The sequence below is a fragment of the Aedes albopictus genome, chromosome 3, assembly GCF_035046485.1.
Source record: "Aedes albopictus strain Foshan chromosome 3, AalbF5, whole genome shotgun sequence".
Classification (NCBI taxonomy): Eukaryota; Metazoa; Arthropoda; class Insecta; order Diptera; family Culicidae; genus Aedes; species Aedes albopictus.
Genome location: NC_085138.1, coordinates 301,318,320 through 301,338,258, shown reverse-complemented (window position 1 = coordinate 301,338,258; position 19,939 = coordinate 301,318,320). Strand labels below are relative to the sequence as shown.

Genomic DNA, 19,939 nt, shown 5'->3' with positions numbered 1-19,939 from the left:
TTTATGTTCTGATTAGCTGCATAACACTCCAACCAAGGCTTCACAAATATATTAAAACAGAGAATTCATGGGAAGTCCTATTAGCAATTGGTTGTTTAGTAGCAATGATTTCAGCTAAATGAGAAATATATTGCAAATTCCTTGAAAAAATAAGGCAAAACTAACTTTTTTCCAAAAAATTAAAAGTCTCATCTCATCTCTAGACCCCTACGAATCAGATGACGTAAAAAGTTTAAGATCATTACGACGCTTAAGAGTTCCTAGTATGGAATTACAATGTAGTACCCGAGTGATCAATTTCACCCCGCTGATCAATTTGACCCCGGTTTACGGTACCATTGAATTTTCCATTTTCCCATATAAACGATGACCCACTCTAATGAGTACTTCCACAATTATTAAATGTGAGGTTCCGCTGAAAATAACATTTTTTTTAATATACTCTATGCTCAAGGAAGTCTAGAAAATTTTTATTAGAAAAAGATCCTGGACCGACCGGGAATCGAACCTTCAGCACACTTACCTTACCGATCAGACTAAGGCCTGAGTGACCTCTGCCGTACATAGTAGCCGTCTCCATTCCACTCAGTCCATGGCTGTGTGTCTCTAGTTCCACACTCTGTAAAGGTTCCACAGATGGTCCTCCACTTGGTCGACTTCGTGTGACGGCGAACTTTGTTAGATCGTAGAGTTCTGCGGAGTCCAAAGTAAGCTCGATTTCCTGCCATAATGCGTCTCTGAATTTCTCTGCTGGTGTCGTTGTCGGCGGACAACGTCAAGCATTTATCGCTAGCAGAAACAATTTTACAACAGTGCGTATTTTTATTTACCTATTCTACGATAACGTTATGAAAATATAAAAATATAAGGAAAGATCTTATCAGGGCCCACATAGCCGAGGCGGTAAACGCACGGGTATTCAGCATGACCATGCTGAGGGTGACGGGTTCGATTCCCGGTCGGTCCAGGATCTTTTCGTAGAGAAAATTTCCTTGACTTCCTTGGGTATAGAGTATCTTCGTGCCTGCCACACGATATACACATGCAAAAATGGTCATTGGCAGAGGAAGCTCTCAGTTTTTTTTTTTTTTTTTTTTTCTTCTAAACCATAGGGGGATAATCTGCTCAACAGACACCCTAACAGAAGGTTAGGGTAGTGTAGGTCTGACAGGCCGTCTTCTACAACAAAAGTAAAATCCAGGACTACTCTCTCCTCGTACCCACTAAACCATTCCTATGGTCGCCAAACCCTACGTCTCTCCGGAACCACCAAGAAGGTATTGCTTCAGAGAGGGGCTAGTGCACATCGCACCCACAAGGTTAGCTGCGTAGCCTGCAGCAACGAACATCGATGACTCGCTTTGGAGAGTCCATCACGGTAGCATGCTGGCGCTTAGCCAGTTTCCCGAGTGGTCCTCGCCACTCCCTTTGTCCTCGGAAGGCGGGCAGGGTCAACCCCGCCCGCGCCCTACTGCTGAGCGGACATCAAGAACTGATGCCCACATGCAACCCGATCTGACCTGCCCGCAAAGGAAGGGTATCACTACCCTTCAGGCCCTATCAGATGCATCCGTAGGTTGCAGACAGCAGGATCTCACCTACCCCGACCCTTGCCGGGGACCCCTTTCCAACCGCGGGCTCGGATCCAACCCAGTAGACCGACGCCACGACAGCACCGCTACCGGGACTTCCTCTCCGCGGCCACTTAATCGTTGTAAGGGTCGATCTCGACCGCAGGGCACCGGTATGACCTACGAAGCCGACTCCGAACCCCTGGACCACCTCTTGTAATGCATCTGGACTAGCCATTCTCCGAGTCCACGCGCCACCTCCTCTGTAGCTCCCAGACGATGTGGGTAATAGCCGTTGAAACGGCGTTCCAGCCAAACTCATCCCTACACATCCTCTGGACCAAGTTGTCCGGAGTTGTGTCCTCCCCGCATGTGGCAAGCATGCGGTCACGCATTGTGCGAAAACGCGGGCACACGAACAAAACGTGTTCCGCCGTTTCCTCTAAACCATTGCACACTGGGCATTCGGGAGAATCCGCATGCCCGAAACGGTGTAGATACTGTCGGAAGCAACCATGACCTGTAAGGACCTGTGTCAGGTGGAATGTGACTTCCCCATGGCGCCTATTAATCCAACTATCTACCCTCGGTATCAACCTATAGGTCCACCTTCCTTTGGTGGAACTGTCCCACGCGCGCTGCCATTTGACCATAGAGGCCATCCTGACAGTCCTGCGTATGCCTCTTGTGCCGCGCATTTCGAAGCACTCCATGTCCTCACTGATAAGAATGCTGATAGGCACCATACCAGTAATGACGCAGAGAGCGTCGTGTGACACGGTACGGTACGCGCTCGCAACCCTCAGGCACATAAGCCTGTAAGTACTTTCCAGCTTCCGTCGGTAGCATTTAGTTCTTAGCGCGGTGCCCCACGCCGGGCCGCCATACCTAAGTATGGATGTAGCAACACTAGCCAGAAGCTTGCGCTTACTGGCGTACACCGCAGAGCTATTGGACATCATCCGGGACAGTGCCGCAATAGCTGTGGAGACTCTAATAAAAACTGTGGAAGTGCTCATAGAACACTAAGCTGAGAAGCAGGCTTTGTCCCAGTGAGGACGTTACGCCAAGAAGAGAGAGAGAGAGGAAAGATCTTAATGAACCCATGTTTCCAAGTACACATCTACAACCCATCATTCCCAGCTGTTTTCATTTTAATGATGATGTACCGACTACTTACATCCCCCGGGGCTTAAGAATTCGTTCAAGAGTGTGTACACAGATTTTATGCTCCTCTGGTTTAGCACATCCTATGCAGCACACATCAAACAAAAACAAACGCAGACGATGATGCATACCAACCAACCAACAGCTCTGCGCCGTCATCATCGTTAGCACTTTGGCCAACGACGTCGACAGCGACCACGACAGGCGTGAACTAAACCGTGACTATATCTCCCGTGGGATCAAGACAAAGGAAACGACGACGTCGACGACGACGATGGTGGTACTAGATGGCGCCATCATCCGTGTGTAAGGATGCACGAGTACTTAAAACTCTTCCGTTAATCACCTTGAAGATACCTACCAGGACCGAATTTGGTTTATCCTAATTGCAGGTGGAATGTGTTCCAAATGTTTAACTCTAGTAAGATGCCGGTGTTCATATGACTCAGACACGTACGCTATGCGTGTCCTACACCAGCGTGGTGCGTCTAAATTAACATCTTAGGGGGAAATCAATTTAAATGTGGTATGAAATATAGAACTTAAATAAATGAGGAAACAAGAATCCATCCCTGACTCATTTCGAAAGCCGCCGCATCCCTGTTTCGGATGGTAGACCTAGCCGTAGAAAGGCGGCACAACCTTATAGGCCGTCGTTGTCGTCGACGACGTGCCGTAAGAGCCAGCAGGTACCCATGAAGCGACGCATAAAGGCAACCTGTAAAGCTACCGTGTAATCCTCTTATTAAATTGATAATTAAAATTCCGGTACGGTATAAGTAAGCAACGACAGCAGCAACGACAACGAGCGAAACCGTTGGCGGCGATGGTAACGATGTTGTTGGCCCTCGTCGTTGGTTTTTGTTTCACGTGAAAGAAAAGTAGCAAGATCCTTGGAGAGACGTGACGCGATTCTAATCAAATAAAGCGATTCGAACATTCGGGAACGAGGATTGGAATATTTGCTCACACTGAAAGTGAATGGAAATGGTTTATATTGGTTTAAGGTGAATATATAACGAAGCCACACCTCGAATTTTCAAGAGCACAAATCTGAGGAACCAAAAGACGGATTGCGCTGAACAGTTGATCGATTGGTGACCCGCTGGTGGTGACCAATCGATCAACTTTTCAGCGCAAATAAACCCTCGGTTCTTCAGATTTGCGCTTTTGAACTTTTGAAGTGTGGCTTTGTTATATATTCTCCTTAACAAAGTTAGATCTAGGGTTCTTAAATCACGTAGACCAAATTTTGGTCATCTCAGACACCCCCCCCCCCCTTCCCCTCGTAATTTTAAAATTTGTATGGAGCGTAGACTTTGGCCAGACACATCCCTCCCCCCTCCAAAGTCTACGTGGTTTATGAACGACCCCTACAGGGATTTATAAGTATTTTTTTCTAATCGTTATGCCTTATCCATAAACTGACAAGTAGTTCTACGGTAAACTTGCCTTTCCTTTATCAGAACTGATTACTTTGGTAATAGTACAAGACTCTGCTGCTTCCAAACCTCTGGTAAGACTTCCTTGTCCAGGCATTTCTGCCTAGCAGACCTGAACATCTCCAGCCTCTGTTATAGCTATTTTTAAGGTCAGGTTCGGAACTCCGTCCGGACTTGGTGCCTTACACAAAGGGGTTTTTCAATCTCCAAAAGCTCCTAATTAGTGATACTTCCCTCATCGCCTGCCCCAGTCGTCAGTGGTCCTACGCAAGGATGCTAAACGCTCGGATCATGACACGGAAACAGCCCCGTTGATGACCCTCTCCAGCATCTATGGAGGTTGCTCAGCAGAAGCCATCACACATCTTGCCTTTACTATCACGGTCCTATAGGCATCACTCCATATATTCGTACTGTCACTTTAAAGAGATCCTCAAAACATGGCTTTCTGTGTAACCTTACCTCGGTCTTGAGAGCGATCTTGGCAGCCGCAAACACTACCCACCGTTCATTTCGATCTTCCTCAGTACGTGCTCGCTGCATCCACCCATCCACCTCCTGGTGAAGATTCGCAAACGCTTGAGTCCCCCAGAACGCCGATGGTCTCCCATTTCCACTTTGGACTTGCCTAGAAATGGTCGCATCGCTACCAGCTCGTCCCCGCTTAGACCGAGAAGATTACGATCACTGAGAAACGCCTCCTCAAATACCTTGCCGTTGAAGTACGATGTTTTTCACCTACGAGGGCTTGGCCTTGGCCTAACAGCCTCTGCATCTACCCTTACTTACCTTACCGGTCAGACAAAGGCCTGAGTGGCCTCTTCTGTACATAGTAGCCGTCTCCATTCTACTCGGTCCATGGCTGTGTGTCTCCAGTTCCGCACTCTGCGAAGGGTCCGCAGATCTTCCTCCACTTGATCGACTCACCTTGTTCGATGTGCACCACCGGTCGGATGTCTCTCGACAACCATTTTAGTCGGTTAGCTATCCGACATTCTGATGACGTGACCCGCCCACAGTAGCCTCCCGATTTTTATTGTACGGACGATGGTTGATTCTCTCAGCAGCTGGTGCAGCTCGTGGCTCATTCGCCTTCTCAAATCCCGTCTTCTATTTGCACTCCACCGTAGATGGTACGCAGCACATTCCGTTCGAAAACTCCAAAGGCGCGTTGGTCCTCTGCACGTTTGCGGTCACCAGTGAGCCCAAGTACACGAGTTCTTTATCCGCCTCGACTTCATCACCATCAAAAGGAATTCAGGGTGGCTGGTGCGATGATTCCTCCCTGGAACCCTTTGCCATCATGTACTTTGTCTTCGACACATTAATGACTAATCCAATTCGCCTGGCTTCACTCTTTAGTCGAATGAACATTTCCGCCATCGTCTCAAATTTGCGAACAATAATATCAATATCATCAGCGAAACCAAGCAGCTGGACGTACTTCACGAAAATCGTTCCACTCGTGTTTATCCCCGCTCTTCTTATTACACCCTCTAAAGCCATGTTGAACAGCAAGCATGAAAGACCATCATCTTGCCGTAACCCTCTGCGAGATTCGAAGGGACTCGAGAGTATCCCTGATACTCGAACTACGCACATCACTCGATCCATCGTCACCTTGATTAATCGTATCAGTTTATCCGGAAATCCGTATTCGTGCGTAATCTGCCATAGCTGTTCTTGATCGATTGTACTATACGCCGATTCAAAATCGATTAACAAGTGATGTGTGGGCACGTTGTATTCGCGGCATTTCTGCAACACCAGGCAGATGGCAAACATCTGATCCGTTGGGACTAATAATACCTTCCATCCATTCCTCCGGTTATACTTCCTCCTCCCAAATCTAGGTAATGACCCAGTGTAGTGCTCTCACCAGTGCTTCTCCACCGTATTTTAAAAGAGACGCTCGCTTGGTAGTTGATCTGCTCCAGCGGCTTTGTTGTTTTTTCACCGGCCAACCTCCTCTTCAATCTCTTGGATTTACGAACGTCGATAATCACTTTTCGATCATACAAAATTTCATAAGTATTTGACGCGTTATTCTATATTGTCTGTTTCTAATACATAATCTTTTTCTACACATCTTTTCAGACTATTCAGTAATTGATCGTGTGCGATAGTCATTGTTCCCGCGAATTCTTCTAAGGTAGGTATTTTTTTTTACAGAGTTCTACTCATTAATAGTGTAAGTTAGCCATACATAAGTTCATCCGAGAACTATTCATTTCATGAATTAGTCATTACAGAATATAGCAAAATAACATCTCGGCTGGTTGACCTTTTTATTTTGTATTTAGTCGCTCGAACGAACAGGAAATCTTTGAAAATTTTCGTGAATAAATTCTGTAAAACCTCCAGTTTAAATCCCGAATAAATCCTTTCAGTAATAACTGAAAGTTTCCCTATTGCAATCTCCAAAGAAATTCCTAGAAGCATCCCTTAAGGAATCATCCCTTAAAGAATCCTTGAAGTAATTCTTACAAGAATCATTGTAGGAATTCTCGTAGAAATGTGTGGAAAAATCACAGTCCGGATACTAGAAGAAGTTCCTGGAGGAATTCACGGAAGAATTCCAGAAAAAGGTTCTGGGGAAATATCTTGAGCAATGCCAGGAGAAATCCCGGAACAAATGACTTGAGAAATTCCAGCATAAATTCCAAGAGAATTTCCTGAACAATTGGCTTCTTTAGCGGTGTTGAGATAATTCCATATTCTGAATCTGCATGTGAAACTAAGTCGAAATCAAAATTTTCATAAATTTTGGTGCCCGGGAACCTATTTAAAAATCAATTTAAAGCTTGTATGGGAGCGATTTCTCGAATCACCCCTCGTCGCATTTTGTACTGGGTGGAGATGCCAAACAGTTACCCACACCCAGCTGTCAAAAGGTGATTTCAAAAAATCTCTTTGAAATTGATTTTACGTACTGAAATAAAGTTCTAAAAATCTGAAAAAAAAATCATAGTGGCTCAGAAAAAGGTGCTCTTTCGTATAAAATTAAAAAATCGATACATTTTTTTAGATTTAAAAACCCAATCTCTGCAGGGATTCCGTAAGAAGTCACAAGAGTGGAGGAATATCTATAAATCTATTGAAAAATCCTGCAAAAATTGGCAGAGGAATTTATGGGTAATTGTTTGAATAAATCATGGACAAAAAACCTGAAGGAATCCACAGGTAACTTTTAAAATAAATCCTTAGAGGGAACTCTGGAGAAATTTCTGCATGAATCCGAAGCAGCATATCCTCAAGGAATCATTAAAAAACTTCCTGACAGAATTCCCAAGAAAATCTCTAGATAAATGGAGACTTTTAGTGGTTACGCAGTCTTTATTCTACAAACGGGTTTAGTGTTTACCCAACGCAACGTTTCACTTAGGAACGGTGCCTTCATCAGGGGGGAAATAATATTCTCGTTTTGTCTCTAGTCTTCTAGTGTCTCTAGTTGTTTCTTTAACTGTCCTGTTTTTTTTGTCTTGGTTCATGATTCAGTACCACTTTGAGTGAGTAAAGGCGCTTAAGCCTATGCATAAAGTGCCACGGCATAAGGGATAAATACCTGTGTCCCAACCTAGGATTCCAAGGACCTAGGAGTGACATTAACCTTCTTAGCAAAGTCACTCCCACCGTTAATATTTCATATTCATGCTTCGTATACGGAACGGTTGGCACGAGATGTCCCCGTTCTTTGATTTCAATAACAATAACAACGCTGCACAGTAGCCCTGGCCGCTTTAATGTTTGTAATGCATCTCTGCAAATATTAATAATGACAAGACAAATGATGGAATAAGTCGTTTCCTTCATTTTCCAGGATTATTTCAATGAATGACTGTGTATATGTAAACTAGACTAGACATGATTCAGTAACACTTTGGTGAACCTTCTTCTTCTTTATGCCTCTACGTCCGCACTGGGACTAGGCCTGCCTTGCTTCAATTTAGTGTTCTCTGAGCACTTCCACAGTAATTAATTTAAAGTCTTTCTTTGCCTGACATTGAAATTGTACATTGTGAGGCAAGTACAATGATACTCTATTCCCAGGGATTCGAGAAAATTTTCCCGACTGGAACGAGAATCGAACCCGCTGTCTCCGGATTGACGATCCATAGCCTTTACCACTAGGCTATCCGGAGACCTGGAGACTGGATACTTTAGTGAAGCAACGTAGACTTTTCACTATTATTATTTTTTTGTTTTTATTTATCTGTATTAACGAGATTTTTAGCCCTAGGCTAGTTCATCTCGGGACCCACGCTTTACTTCCCTTCCGAAGGAATAACTCACGATTTGCGAGTTTGTCGGGAGTGCGATTCGATCCCAGGTCCTCGGTGTGATAGTCAAGTGTTGTACCCATCACACCAGTTCCGCTCCACTCATTTTTTTTACAGATTACTTTACTAATACTACGTTCTACATTTTTCTACATTTAACTACTCTCCAGAAAGTGGATCATCGAAAACGATTCTCTAGATACATTTCTGGATAAATTCATGCAATAATGTTAGGAGATATTGTTGGAGAGTCCCAACAGAAATAACTGCATAAATCCCTAGAAGTTCCTGAAGAATTTTTTGGGTAAAAATCCCTGCACATATACCAGCAATAATTTCTGGAGGACCTCCAGCAGATGCTCCTGAAGAAATTCCAAGAATAACTTGTAAATGTATCACATGAGAAATTCCCATAAGATTTCCTTGAGAAAGTCCCGGAGAAGCTCGTGGAAATACATCAGTAGATATTACTGAAGGAATCATAGCAAGTATGTTTGGAACAGTCCCCCACGAATTCCTGAAGGGTTTCCAGTAGGGATTCTATTTGTGAAGTACCTCGAAAAAAGAAACCGAGAATAAATTTTGGGCAAATCAGTGGAAGAAACTCAGCAGCAATTTCTGAAGCATACCAGGAGCAATCCCAGCAAGTATTTCCTGTAGGCATCTCTGGAAAGAAGAATATCTAATTATGCATCATGCGGGGTTCCAGACGGCTTTCAAAGGAGTTTCTGTAGGGAGGGGGGGGGTCAGTTAGAAACGTTAAAGAGGGCTGCACTATAGGTGGACAAAAATCAGAAAAGTGACTTTTCCCAATGCTTGATCTGAAAATTTCTATCGACAATAAACTTATAAACTAAGAGAAATCTAGAATTTCTAGAAGTTTCTAGCTGATGTAGTTACAAAGATATTGTGCATCAAAGTTAAGTAAAGTTAAAAAACCCAGATTAATCCACCTAGTGGTGATAGTGCCTTTCTCGTCGAATATGTAGTCAAGAGCTATAAGCCGAAGTGTTCCTGAATTCTGAGAATACTCTAGAATGGAATAAATCTCATTTTCTTCTTTTGTCACAGTGCTCGTTGACTTATCAATGGGGGAGTAGAGTTGATAAATAATTAATGTATTTGATGAAAAAATATCCAGACAGTTAAGCTAAGCGGATTTGGTAGGAAATCGGATTTGGTAAGAAATTTTCTGGAGGATTCTAATTTCACTTTAAAATTTAAAAATTTATTGGTTACGGGGAATTAGGGGCATGATTGACACCCTAAGCAAATGAGTACGTTAGGCCTGTATAACAGAGAAAAACTTAACATATTATTAGTTGGCTTACAACTTTAGTTTGTTTCCTACGTATTTCAATCATTTACAGCAGGTAGAATGTCTTTATTGTAAAGAAATAATGAATTGTAAATCATGTGTTTTTTTAGGGCTGGCAGAGAAGGTACGGGGCGAAATGGACACCCATCGGGGCATAATGGACACCCCTGCATATTTTATGCTAATTCTTTGATTACATCGATCAGTTTAGTAATTTGCCCACGGAGATCGATATCATAGATAAAATACTCCATCTTAGACGAGTTTACAAAACATCAAGGTTAATTAAATAAACTTTAGGCTAAAATACTCCAATTGATTTTTTCCAAACGCTCTTAAACGCATAAGAGTATGCAATGCGCGTACATCCATTCGTAATTACCAGTGTTCATTTCGCCCCAAATCGACTACAACATTAAAATTTCTATTTTGAGTAAATTCTAATCACAATTAAAATATTTTATCCGTTGCTTAATCTACGTATGCATGCAGATAAGGTAGCAATTCAATGGTTTTTATGGTGGACACACTCAAACACTCGTGCACATGCCTTATTTGCTGCTGAGTTGAAATTATAAGAATTTCACCATATGAAAATCATATTTCAATTTCAATGATATTTAGGTTACTTTAGAGGCATATGAATGTTACTTTTGAAAAATAGAACGTTGACTTGTTCCTTTACACTTATGCATTAAAAGTTTAGCACAAAAGTCAACGGTTTCGGCAAAAATAGGGGTGCCTATTTCGCCCCGGGTGTCCATTATGCCCCGATCTCCCCTATTTATTTGTGCCTTTCCTCAAAATGATGAATTCCCAGTTAAATTTCCATGGGGGACCCCTCTTGACTTAAGAGAAAATCGAATTTTATCAGCCTTATTCAGAAAAACAACAGTTATATCAAAGCCATAATCGAAATTGGAAACTTATTGATGGCTCATATTCCGAAGTTATATATTATGTTAAACGTATAAGCAGAGCTGAAAAATATCAAACCTCTCAGTTGACTGCTTGACCCCCTTCACTAGCACTGGATGCCGATCATTATCAAGATATATCGGCAAATTTTTTTCTGAACACTTCAGCCTTTATTTTATTATCGTTGGTTATACGATTTATGTAAAATTTGACAAAAAAAAGTGCAAGCTAGTAAAATTTATCATTATAAAACCCATTCAAATTTCAACCGTTTTACAGAGCGCGAGGGCTCAACCAGTTGCATCAAAATTGTGTGTAGTAATTTCAACCGCAAAAGGGGATTGATGCTATGAAATTAAAATTTCCCCATACAACGTTGATTCATCCTACTGTATAATTACGTCTCAGGAATCTAAAACGGTGTGATTTGACAAAAGCACTTTATTTTTTTTTTTCAAGATTTTGCTCTTTTACGCATATTTATCGCTTGCATTGATTTTGTTTACCTTCGTAATTTCAGCGATGAATCCAATTCTGATTCTGCAACACTGCTGGTAATCTTAGGTGTGGTCAGAGACTATTTTATTGCTGCCCGTTTATCTGGTTATCCAACATTTTTGATGATTTGAGGTTTCATATAAATGGGTTTAGTTCACTGTTTTAACTGGCCACTTCCGGCGGGACACCTGGAACCGGTTCCGGAACACAACCGGTTCAGATATGTTATTTGTGGATTGATTGGTAATTATCGGTGACAAATATCGGAAACAGCTTGTTAAGCGTTACGCGTTACGACCTACTATTCTTCGGTCATCGTCAGACGCATTCAGTTGGATTCACCCCTACAACTTCGTCAGTTTAATATATAAGCGGTTCAGATGTGGTCTGAAAAAAATTTCCTGCTAACCGTTCATCTGGTTATGGATAATGCCGCTATTTGGTGTGTCACATGCATAGGTTATGTTCACTTTTATATTTGGCCACTTCTGGCAGGACACCTGGAACCGGCTCCGGAACACAACCGGTTCAGATAAGGTATTTTCCTACTTACCGTTCATCTAGTTATCGAAAATGCCGCTCTTTGATGCGTCGCATGCATGGGTTTGGTTCAATTTTTTAAATTGGCCACTTCCGGCGGGACACCCGGAACCGGTTCCGGAACACTACCGGTTCAAATATGGTCTGAAACTACTTTCCTGCTTACCATTCAACTGGTTATCGAAAAAGCCGCTCTTTGATGTGTCACAGCATGGGTTATGTTCACTTTTATATTTGGCCACTTCAGACAGGACACCCGGAACCGGTTCCGGAACACAACCGGTTCAGATCAGGTATTTTCCTGCCTACCGTTCATCTGGTTATCGATAAAGCCGCTCTTTGATGCGTCGCATGCATGGGTTTGGTTAACTTTTTTAATTGGCCACTTCCGGCACGACATCTGGAACCGGTTCTGGAACACAACCGGTTCAAACACGGTATAAAACTATTTTCTTGCAAACCACTCATCTGGTTATCGAAAAAGCCGCTCTTTGATATGTCGCATGCATGGGTTTGGTTCAATTTTTTAATTGGCCAATTCCGGCACGACAACCGGAACCGGTTCCGGAACACTACCGGTTCAAAAAATGGTCTGAAACTACTTTCCTGCTTACCATTCAACTGGTTATCGAAAAAGCCGCTCTTTGATGTGTCACATGCATGGGTTATGTTCACTTTTATATTTGGCCACTTCCGGAAGGAAACCCGGAACCGGTTCCGGAACACTACCGGTTCAGACATAGTCTGAGACTATTTTCCTACTTCCCGTTCATCAGATAATCGAAAATGCCGTGGTTTGATGGGTCGCATGCATGGGTTTGTTGCATTGTCATATCTGTCCCCTTCCTGGGGTACCGGTCCGGAACACCTAAATGACCATAACTCCGGAACGGCTGGACCGATTCAAACCATTTTCAATAGGAAACAATGGGACCAGATTCCGCGTCGAATGAACCGTTGGTCGTTAAAATCGGTTGATGTTTACTATCTAAAAGTTAGGTGACCTTTTTTGTACACACACACACACACACACACACATACGCACACACATACATACACACACACACACACATACACACACAGACATCATCTCAACTCGTCGAGCTGAGTCGATAGGTATATAACACTTGACCTCTCCGGAGGCTCTATCAAATTTTCGTTTTTGGAGTGAACATATAGCCTTTCGGTACACCTTGGTGTACGAGAAAGGCAAAAATCGATTTTCGCTAAAAGACAACATATAATTTCAAATCGATATTTTCTAAATTAGGGTATCGGGATGCTTCGTTGGCATAGTCCCCTCATTCGGCCTATCTCAACGTTAACCAAAAACTCAAACAAACATGCCGAACTGGATATCGGAAAAGCTTTGCGCCAAACAACTGTAACATTTCGTTTCAATTTTAGCACTTTGGAGTATTAAAATTATATGAAAATGTCACTTTGTTTAGCTTTTGTAGACGCCATGATTCTTCAGCTTAGTGGGTAGTCTATACACATGGTCAAAAATGGCATGATTCTGGAATATTTCGAATTACCTTTTCAATAACTGAACATTTGATGCGACGGTCAAAGATGCTAGTTTGAATTTGTGTGTTTGTTTTTAACGAATAATAACTATTTTACAAATTACATGTGGGCCGAATATTGAGGACATTTTTTTCACTATGTACCCAAATCTTGGCCCATCAGTAAAGTGACGTAAAAACACCGATAAAGTGACGCCAACAACATTGCTTGCGTAAAAACCAGAAAGAACGAACAGAAAAAAATAGATTTTGTGTGCGATGACTATAGAAATATAACACAAAAATCGGGTTGCATTGTTTTCGTTACTAAAAAAGAAAGAACTTTAGTTTAAGTGATTTATTTATAGTTTTTTGAAAATTTGGCTCCGAAAATGTAATTTGAAAGTATGGTTGGTGAACAAACAGAGATAATACCTCAGCAGAATTATTGAAAAAATAAGATAATAAGTGGTTCTAGTGCATGGAAAGCAATAGGCCAACGTTGTATCCACTAATAGGCCAATTTTTGTACCATAGACCAACGTTGCATACCATCACATCGAATCTTTTCAACTTAGTTAAGTAAATTCTTGAATATTTACGTTAGTTTACTTCTAATTGGTGAAACATGCATTGCCTAGAGTGCGTAATAGGGTCAACATATTATTTATAGTGCTATTAATTCATGAGTTATGGTCAAAATTGTTAAGGCGGTTTGCAAATTAGGCCAAGGAATGATCCATATACCCTATATCATCATTATCTATTGGTTTCGATACATCATTGGCAGACGCGCCAACTTGGTCAAATTATTGGGGGGGCAAAGCCTGGTTTTTCAGATTTTTTGTATGGGAAAATTCAAAAATCGTCAAATATTGGGGGGGCAAAACTATGCTTGCCCCCCCTAAGTTGGCGCCTATGATCATTGGTAAGGTAATGAAGCAGGCTTTCCAACAAACAGTTGGTTTTGTGAAATAATTGAACAGTTGTTAGAAAAACGGTGAAAGAAGAAGAAGAAGTTGAAAAAGGCATGAAATTCGAATTTTGTTAATCGGCATCTTTTTTTTTCCACGCATTCCCAGGCCCAAAATCAGTTTAAGGTCAAACTTTAGGTCTACAGTAACGATTTTCAATGTGAAATGCTGCGGTAAATTGCGGTCTTGGGAGTTTCACCCCTTGAGATTAAACGACGATTTTCAAAAATTTTAAGCAAATTCCCTTTGGAACTCATTTTCGCAGTAAATCCACAATATTTTGATCTATCCAAGTGAAGAAAACAAAAAAAACCCTATTTAATCCACCTAGCGGTGATGGCGCCTTTCTCGTGCATTCGAAAACACATTTCAGTACAACTCAAGTGACATGTTGACGCCTATATCCACTTTGATCTCTACTCCCTTATACTATGAGTAGAAAGAGACCGATATAGCCACAAAATCATCAAGTTAATAATAGAATACGGTCGATAAATCAGCATATGATATGAAAAGTTTGGCTCAAAAAGAAAAAGTGTTCTATCCTATAAGATCGAAAAAGCTAATAGGAAGAACACGCCGCGATATAGGCATACCCCTATGAACGGAGTGCGAATTCCGAAAAAGCTACTGATCGATAGAATTTGTGATGAAAACAGAACAATACATTAGGCAGTCGGGTGCCTGAAACTTTTGCCAGTCTTGGTAAGGTGGTATGAACTACCAACCAAGCCGATCTGTTTAAAAGCACAGGTCGCACGGCAGAAGTTTCACGCATTCGATGTATTCGTTCAATACATGGCCTACTTGCCTAATTTCACCTTCTATAAAATTTTCACACTTGTTCGCTACCTAGCGAATTCTATCATATCTATCATTTCATTATCCACTTTGATCTCTACTCCCTTATACTATGAGTAGAAAGAGACCGATATAGCCACAAAATCATCAAGTTAATACTAGAATACGGTCGATAAATCAGCATTTTGATTTTTGAGCCGCTGTTTAGGATTGAAGTCCGACAGCTTGGAAATTCTGGTCGCTATTTTTGGACTCCACACCCAAATACATACACCCAAATTGAATGGTTTTAGAGCCCAAAACTTCATTGATCAGCTGCCTTCTTGAAATTTATGTCGCCATCTTGAATTTTGAGACGACATCTTAGATATTTTGGTCACCATCTTGGATATTTTAATCGTCATTTTTGGACTCCAGACTTCGTCCCAATACCAGATATACCCATATTGCATGGATTTAGAGCCTAAAACTCCATTAAACAGAAGTCATTTTGAGTTTTGTGCTGCCATCTTGGATTTTAGACCACCATCTTGGATACCCTGTCATTTGTGGAGTCCAGATTTCCTCCCCACATCAAATATACCCATATTGCATGGTTTCAAGTCCTAAAACTCCATTAAACAGTCGCCATCTTGGATTCTGAGACGCTGTTGGATACTTACCGTAGTGGACTGTATTGGGTTGTGATATGGGGCTGGCAATTGGCCGGTTTGGCCTCATCGAATGTGCTCACGTCCCCGCAGATACGCAGCCAGGTGGGAGCAGGAGTATTGGGAACTCCTTCCCGGGATGCCCTCAGGCTGCGGCTGTGAAAATTTGGGAGCGATTGGTTGCATCCCCGTATTCCAAATTGCGATTGAAATTTCGACACTGATTCTTCATTAGGGCCTGACTGGCATTTTCGATTTCTCTTCATCGATCCTCTCTTTGTGTTATTACGGAAAGTGTATTAAGTTTTCAAAAGATTTTTTGGTTGAAATGCGAAGACGACGACTACATCTTGCTCTAGAAACAAAAAGAATAATGATATTGTTTGTTTTGATCAAGTTATTAGCGAAAGAGAGAGTCGAGATCACTTTGTGGTCTTCGGCAAAATTTTCCGGCTCTTCCTAGGCTATATTTTAACGTCATTTCTTACATGGTGTTAGACAAAATAATTCAAATACTTTTTCAAAACGATGTATAATGCACGCAAATCCTATGTTGATATGTCGTTTTGAAAAAGTATCCGAGAAATTATGAATAAAATGCAGATAAGTACGTTTTCCCATACTACATTCCATACAAATTTCAATTGCAATGCGGAATACGGGGACGCAACCAATCTCTTCCAAAGTTGGACGCTAATACAGATTGAAAAATCTTTGTTCCGGGTTGATGCGATCAAATTTAAATTTTCTCCATACAACAACGTTGACCCACTCTGATACACACATACAGACATCATCTCAATTCGTCGAACTGAGTTGATTGGTATATGTGACTCGACCCTCCAAGCCTTCTATCGAAAATTGGTTTTTGGGGTAAACATATAGCCTTTCAGTACACTTCGGTGTACGAGAAAAACAAATCAATTCTTTCGATCTTATTTACTTTAGAAAACTAATTTATTTAACCCTCAATCAGTTGCGTCTTTGACTACCTGCGGCAACGCCACGCTCACGCTGTGTACCACTAGCGTTCATTTTTCATGGTGCGTGTACTCAGTACACTACGCGACCGCTCCCGGGTTAACTAAAATAATAGATTGAAAGATCTTCTTTGATAGAAAATTTAATAAACTTTCGAATGAGGGTTGAAAAGCTGATACATTTGAATATTTTCAAGTAATAGCCAGTTTGAGGCAAGCAAAGTCAAAAACATGTAAAGTTCAATTACTACGTAACGGTTGAGATTTAACCATATGCGTACATTTTCATCATTTATGATCCTCTATCACTCCTTAAAAAGTTTGCATTCACCCATCGGGACCCCCCGGAACCGGTTCCGGAACACTACAGGTTCAGATATGGTCTGATACTGTTTTTCTGCTAACCGTTCATCAGGTTATCGAAAATGCGGCTGTTTGATGTGTCGCATGCATGGGATTGGTTCTATTTTATATTTGGCCTCTTCCGGCGGGACATCCGGAACCGGTTTCGGAGCACTACCGGTTCAGATATGGTCTGAGACTATTTTCCTGCTTACCGTTCATCAGGTTACCGAACATGCCGCTGTCTGATGTGTTGCATGAATGAGCTATGTTCAATTTTATATTTGGCCACTTCCGGCGGGACACCCAGAACCGGTTCCGGAACACTACCGGTTATGGATATGGTCTTATACTGTTTTCCTGCTAACCATTCATCAGGTTATCGAAAATGCCGCTGTTTGATGTGTCGCATGCATGGGTTTGGTTCTCTTTTATATTTGGCCACTTCCGGCGGGACATCCGGAACCGGTTCCGGAACACTACCGGTTCTGATATGAACTGAGACTATTTTTCTGCTTACCGTTCATCAGATGATGCCGTTGTTTGATATGTCGCATGCATGGGTTTGTTGCATTTTCATGTCTGGCCCCTCCCAGGGGTACCGGTCCGGAACACCTCAATGGCCATAACTCCGGAAAGGGCTGGACCGATCTGAACCATTTTCAAATGGAAACAATGGGACCAGATGTCGCGTCGAATGAACCGTCGGTCATTAAAATCGGTTGAGGTTTACTGCCAAAAAGTGATGTGAGTTTTTTGTACACACACATACACACATACACACACACGCACACACACATACACACATACACACATACACACACACAGACATAACCTCAGTTCGTCGAGCTGAGTCGATTGGTATATGTGACTCGACCCTCCGGGCCTTCTATCAAAAAGTCATTTTCGGAGTGAACATAATAGCCTTTCCAGTACACTTAATGTACGAGAAAGGCAAAAAAATAGATAAAAATAAACAAATCCAAACTTTTTTATATACTATTAGTTATTTGGCCATATTAAAAATACGCCCTTTTCAAAACTTGATCGAGATTCCTAAAAATCCTCATTAACAATATATTTTGGCGGAATCAACTACAGAAAACTAAAAATCCCTCGAAAATATGATAAAATTATTTTTGTCCGCCTGCTTGTATGGGAATCCCTCATAGTGGGCTGCAGGTGGGTTCCAGAAAGTCTCAGGTGCGTTACTGGAGCGTTACGGTAGCATTTCAAGAAGTTTCAAAGTTTTTTCAGCGAGTGTCAGAGGTGTTGCAGGGGCGTTTTCGGGGTTCTGAAAGTTTTGGGTGTGTTATAGAGGATTCGAGGGGGCTTCAGGGGGTGGGTTTGATGGCATTTCAGAAAGTTTCAGAGGATTTGAGGGGGTTCGGAGGCATACAGGTGTATTTCTGGGGGTTTCGGAGGGTCTCAGGTGCGATACATGGGGCCTGAGGGGGCTTCAGAAGGCTTTCGGTGGTATTTGATGAAATTTCAAAAGATTTTCAGCAGTTTCAGATGCGTTCCAGGGGTGTTTCCGAGGAATTTCAAGGGTCTTAGGTGCGTTACAGGGGGTCCAAGGGGGCTTCAGGGTTTTTTCGGTGGTATTTAAGAAAGATTAAGAGGTTTTTCAGTAGGTAACAGTGGCGTTTCATTGAGTTTTTTCAGGGGTTTAGGAGGGTCTCATGCACGTTACAGGGGGTCCAAGGGTGTTTAAGGGGTGTTTGGCAGTTTTTCAAGAAGTTTCAAAGGACTCAACGGATTTCAACGGCGTTACCGGTGCGTTTTCGGGGGCTCAGGAAGGTCTCAGGTACGTTACAAAGCGCTCGAAGGGGTTTCAGGATGGTTCTCGAAGGCAGGGGAGACTCAGCAGTTTCCAGTGGAATTGGAAGGCGTTACAGGAGAGTTTTTGGAGGTTCCATTGGTTCTTTTGTGCGTTACAGGAGGTCTGAGGTGGTTTCAGGGTTTTCGCCATTTCAGGAATTTCAGAGTATTTTTAGTGGGTTTCAATTGTTCTGAACAATGACCACGTGCTTAGGGTCATCAGTTAAAAAAGTAAAGGAAATGTTAGTTCAAAAACCGTTGTTACTTGAGACCGTTGAGTCCACCGCATTTTTACAGTTGTCTTGGGAAGTCATATATAGGGTATTGTACCATTTGGGCAGGTGTACCTATTCTGGGCATTTGTTTCTATAACTAGGTCAATTTCAAACCGATTGATTTGAATTTTTGTACAAAGTTAGATACTGTACGTGCCTAACTCTGGACAAATCAATCGGTTTGAAATTGACTAAGTTGTAGCGGCAAGTGCCCAAAATAGATACACCTGCCCAAATGGTACCAGACCCTACCTAGAAGTAAAGTAGCAAAGATTGATAAAGATATGGTAAACACTAGTACAGAGCATTTATGTCAGAATACTTGGTGAAGACCATCCCAGATTCTGCTTTGCTAAATGTTTACTGCTCATTGAAAATCAGCATAAAACTAAGCTGCCAACATCACCCTGCAAAAAACGCAAAGGCATCTTAATCAGGCCTAAACTTCCATTTTGCCAGACTAACACTCATTGCAGACAACTTACCTCCACCTAGCGCACCATCCCCGCCCGTGACGCGACGCGTCGACGTAATCTCAAACGATGCCGTTGAAAGGCTGAAGCTGGAGGTAAAATTAAATGAGGCCCAGATTTGCAAACAGAACCTTCGTTCGTTACTTGTGTGGCGAAAGCATACGGCGTTGAAGACGACGTCGAACACGGTTTTTGCACAACTGAAGGAGCGTATAAAATCAAACATAATTACAAAGTAGGTTCACTTGTTTGCAGTGGCGGCGGCGTGGAGCTTTTCTTTTTCGTTGCCGTCGACTTCCGGCACGCATGAATGCTCTTCCATATTTAAGTATTCACATGAGCCAAAGACAAACAAAGACTATACGGAACGAAATTACTGCA

General features: G+C 42.1%; 1 protein-coding gene across 3 annotated transcripts in view; it reads left to right on the top strand.

The window, feature by feature from the left end:
- Window positions 1-19,939, top strand: part of LOC109418606 (nyctalopin-like) — a 473,642-nt gene that overhangs the window by 348,353 nt on the left and 105,350 nt on the right. For 2 of the 3 annotated variants that reach the window (XM_062842277.1, XM_062842279.1), the window contains exon 5: window positions 6,278-6,332. The exons of the other annotated variant lie outside the window; for it this stretch is intronic. The gene's annotated coding sequence lies outside the window, so the exon portion shown is untranslated. The remainder of the gene's footprint in view (window positions 1-6,277; window positions 6,333-19,939) is intronic. 3 annotated transcript variants of the gene reach the window in all.